A 5189-nucleotide genomic window follows, 5' to 3' on the forward strand; every position below is an offset into this window, starting at 1 on the left:
ATGGAGTGTAAAAAATAAATTAATCTAAAAAAAAAAGAAAAAGAAAAAAGAAAAAAAAGAAGACATTCTTAACCAGTAAGCAGTAAGCATTTGAGCTGGGGTTTGAACTCGTGTTCTCTGGCACAGAAACCAGGTGCAGTTCTGAAGAGGAAATAGAGACATTTCGTGGTACTGGCACCAGTCCAACTTAGAAAAAATAAAAGCAGACAGTACCACAATAAGCAAGCTACCCAGTGCCAGGTCTACTGGGGAATAATTCACAAGAAGAAAGTCAGGGGTTTCAATTTCAACAGTTTCAGGGTTTCTAGGACACTGGACACTTCCAAAAAGTTGATACACCTTAGATATTGTGGTCACAGTTCTCTTTTTCCCTGGGAAAGGAGAGGCACAAAAAGGAAGCTTTAATTATTTCCTCAGATGCACTTACCCACCCCTGAGGGGATAGTATATTTCCAACAGGGAAACAGTGTGAGAATTTGTATCCCAGACAAGAGATCGAGGTACAAGTATGACTCAAGGAAGAATACTTAAAGGGGCCTCCACTGCATTTGACTGCCACAGCTCTTATCAGACTTGCTGATGAGGTCAAAATGATCCTTGCTTATCTACTAGCACTTGCATGCTGGCACAGAAACACACACACACACACACACACCAATGCCCCTGAGTCCATGAAAGATACTGAAAGCTCCCTTTGCAGCCAGATGACTCCTGTGTACCTCACCCAATCTTTTTTTTTTTTTTTTTTTTGGTTTTTCGAGACAGGGTTTCTCTGTGTAGCCCTGGCTGTCCTGGCACTCACTTTGTAGACCAGGCTGGCCTCGAACTCAGAAATCCGCCTGCCTCTGCCTCCCGAGTGCTGGGATTAAAGGCGTGCGCCACCACGCCTGGCTCCTCACCCAATCTTTTATGGCCCCCAGGAATTCCTGTCAGGGGACACTCTGCCCAGGGTAGCCCCTGAGAAGGACATTATCTCTTCATTCTCTTTTGCAATATTCTCCGGTATCCTTTTCTCACAAGATAAAAACAGCCTTTCCAAGAGGGGAGTGTGTGTTTCAACTCCAGTTTGCAACCACGCATACACCCTGATACCCCACTCCCAGCTTTGGAGGGGCCCCAGAAGTACAAAAAGTCAGGAGAGGGTCCTGGGTTCAGTGTGGGGCAAATGGAAGAGGCAGCACCAGGTCCCTCATCCCTTAGGATGAGATGCCCCTCGAAGCCAGCATCCCTGTGCTTTGAGTTCAGCACTCCTTTGCTGCAGCCTACAATCACAAGCAGACATTTTTTCCACAACGTTGCCAGGATCAGTGGTCAGTGTTACTCCGGGGCCCAAGGGCATTCTAGGACTCCTCAAGAAAAGCAGTGACCAGATTTCCTCATCTCCATCATGGTCTTCATCATCGTCCTCACCAAACCCTCTTTTCGTTTTGTTTTGTTTTGTTTTGTTTTGTTTTGTTTTGTTTTGTTTTGTTTTGTTTTGTTTTGTTCTGTTCTGTTCTGTTCTGTTCTGTTCTGTTCTGTTCTGTTCTGTTCTGTTCTGTTCTGTTCTGTTCTGTTCTGTTCTGTTCTGTTCTGTTCTGTTCTGTTTTTAAGAGACAAGGTTTCTCTGTGTAGCCCTGGCTGTCCTGGAACTCACTCTGTAGACCAGGCTGGCCTCGAACTCAGAGATCCGCCTGCCTCTGCCTCCGAGTGCTGGGATTAAAGGCGTGCACCACCAACCCCGGCTCTCACCAAACACTCTTATTACTTCACCTACACCCGTCATGCACTACCCCAAGTATGGGGCAGCTGAAAGGCAGAGCCATGGTCGGACAAGCCCTACCTTACTTAGGGCACTAAGAAGGCTGCCTACAGGGGTAACCAGTTCCAGTATAAGACATTCCTTTCTCCTGTCCCTCGACAATTCCCCTGCTAAGTCCACTGTTGGGCGCTGGGTTGGACACCATGCATACACCTTCTGGACCACTCTTTATAAATGGGTTTCAGACTTTTCTCCATGCTGTGACCCTCCCATGTCGCTCCATTAGGTGGACCTTCACAGTATCCCGGCAACCAACAACAAAACTGGACCAAGGATTCAGGTGCAGAAGGAAGAAGACCTTATTTCTCTTACAAGGACTCACTGCCACTTGGCCCCATTGGCATCTATAGAGCTGGCCCCCAGAACGCCAAAGGAAGATGGGGCGGGATCTCAGCCATATGGAACATAGCTGTGAAGATCTCGGCGCAACAAAACAAATTAAAGAAACAATTGTTCCTGAGCCAGATTTTGGCTGATATTTTGGGGAACTTGGCTGATGGTTTAACCTGTTCAAAAGATTTTTCTTTCTTTTACTTTTTCTTACTTCTTCTATTGCTGTCACTGTTTGTTTTGTGAGAAAATATGATCAAATATACATGTGATGATCCAATATATGTAGTTTTGAAATATACAGCCTAATTCCTGAGAACATACAACATGACAATGAGCCTTTTGGTATCATAATCTGGGATTCTCAGGAGAGAAAGTTCTAGGATGCTGGCTGTGATCTGGTTCTTAAGCGTGGTAGTTATTGGCATGGTCTCTGTATAAAAGTTCATAGAATAGTATTTTTATGAGTTGTGGGTTTTTCTGTATAAATTCTAGTCTTGAAAGTTTACTTAAAATACTATTTTAAGACTATATCATTTGCCCATGGGTTCGTGTTTATTTAATTTACTTATTCTTGCTGTCCATGTAAGATATTCACTTGTAATACTCTATCAGAAACTTGTTGTTGATTTATTTCTCATGGTGCACATGTTTCACCTTTCTAAAAATCTTGGCCTATTTTCTGGAGCTCCTGGAAACAGAGGTGCTGGGTCACATGAGAGTTTCAGTGTGTTCTAGAGATGGAACCCGGCACCTTACACACGCTAAATACGCATCGCACAACTTAGCTACAGCAATGTAGATGTGAACCCTTCAGACCACACCAACACCTTGCTCAGCTGTTCCCTTGCAAGACTTCACTCTTGGCAATACCAAGGGTAGACCTTATTCCAGACAGAGTTTCATGTTTTCAGCCCTTATCCTTCCTGACCTTTAAGAGGTTTGACATGTCAACCATGTCTTCTCTCATGAAACTATGTTTGGCTTTGGCTTTCTGGTTGCCTCCCTGCCTAACCTGCCTTCCCCCTTTCTTGCCTAGGTACACTGCTTGCTTCAGTCCACGTCTGGGCTTTGTTTCTCACCTTTGAAAGGATGCGTCTCGTACTCTCCCCTCCTCTCCACGTATACAGTTCTCTCTCCAGTTTCAACTCCCCACCTTTTCAGCGCTGGCTGCCAACAGCTGGCTGGCTGCTTTCATGTCTTGACGTTATCTGGGATGTAATTAAGTATTACAAATGATGTTTAATGGCCTGAAGAATATTTGAAAAGGCAGAAGGCAAGACTGATAATATTTAGATGCTCAGAGACCATAGGAGTCACACAGCATTTCCTCCAGCCTCCAGCTAGCATTTCCTCCAACCCCTGGCACCCTCTCCCTCTCCCTTCCCCTCTCCTCTCCCCCTTTCCCCTCTCTCTCCCTCTCTCCCTTCCTTGTTCACACTATTGTCAGTTTTTTTTAATTTACTTTGCCTCTGAATTGTTTTCCATCAATGATTTCCCCCCCACCTTTTCTAACCAGAAGCACTAAAATTTAAAATAAGAAACTAAAGGTCTTGTTTCCTAAAAATAAATACTACAATTTAACTTGCTGCTCTGAATTTAACTCTCTCTCCTCAACCAGAAAAAAAAAGCATCAAATGATTATTTTACATTGCTTAAAGTGTTGAACTAATGTTGGTTATGTTTATTATATCAGATACTTGTAGTGAATTCTTTTTCTGAGATTTTTTAAGACCAGTCCTTGTGGTAGATGTATATATTGTTGGAAGAGAAGCTGCAGCACAGACTGGGCATCTTAGTTAGCTAGGTCACTGTGTGGCAAGGCAAAGATAGTTTCATTCAAGCCTGGGCTGTCTTTATTCCTGACTCCAAGGTCTTCTTCGCCTTTGTGCTGGGAGCTCTAGGGATGTTGTTAATTTGAGCAATATTAATCTCTTTGATCCTCACTCTCCAGAGAAAGGAGCAGAGAGCATGCCACTCTGAAACGGAGATATCCACGATACTCTCTTCCCCCCACATCACCCTCTTTGATCATCACAAGGCAGATTATTAAAATTAACAGTGCGATTGGAGCCCTGGGTGGTAACCAGAATCCTCAGGAAGGACAGAGGCCCGAGCCTGCTCAGAGTGGGAGATGGAGAAACCACAAGTCACATGCATTAGAAGCTTTGAAGGGGCTGAGGAGGTATCATAGTAGATAAAGTGCTGGCTGGCAAGCATGAACCCGAGTTTGGGTTATCAGGGCCTGAGTAGATCTGGGTGCTGTTAATAGCCCCAGTGCTCTATGGCTGAGATGAGAGGCTCAAACAAGTGACTTGGTAGAAGCTCAGTGGATAGCTAGCCTGCTGCATACAGAGGCAAGCAAGAGACTCTCTCTTGAACAGAGTGGAAGGTGAGATTCAACCCCCAAGTTTGTACTCTGACCTCCACACATGCACTCCCAGCTGGACTCCCATATACATCATATGCATCCACTCAAAAGGATGTTTAAAGAGGCTTTTAAACCACAATGACATCCAATATGGGACACTGCAAATGGCCTCTGTTTTTTTTAGCCCCCACCTTCTTCACCCACCAAGACTATGGGATAAAAGAAAGCAGAGAAAATTGGGCACATTCTCCATTACTTATAAACTGAGTGGCCTATGTATGAGCTGTTCAAGGTAAAGTGCATACTAGGAATGGCTTGACTGAAATTACATTTTTAGTGTGTAAAGCTTTTGAGGCCAAGTGATTTATTACAGGCATTGGACCACTCTAGACTCCTGGCATATTACATGCAGCCCTAAGAATTTTGAGCTGGTAGTTACTCTGATATTTAGGAGCACAGCAAGATGTTTATTGAAGCTCTTGCTTTCTCTTTTTATTGGCTTGTTACAAAGAAACCCTACCATCCATTTGTTTGCCTGCATCATTCACACCCATTTATTACACAGAGAGGGAGAGAGAGAGAGAGAGAGAGAGAGAGAGAGAGAGAGAGAGAGACTTGGTATTTCCACCCTATAGTAATAGTCAAGAAGTGAGTGCAGTTAAATTAAAGAGTATCGTGGCTTTCAGA

The sequence above is a fragment of the Mus caroli genome, unplaced genomic scaffold, assembly GCF_978045245.1.
Source record: "Mus caroli unplaced genomic scaffold, Mus_caroli_1 scaffold_1, whole genome shotgun sequence".
Taxonomy (NCBI): Eukaryota; Metazoa; Chordata; class Mammalia; order Rodentia; family Muridae; genus Mus; species Mus caroli.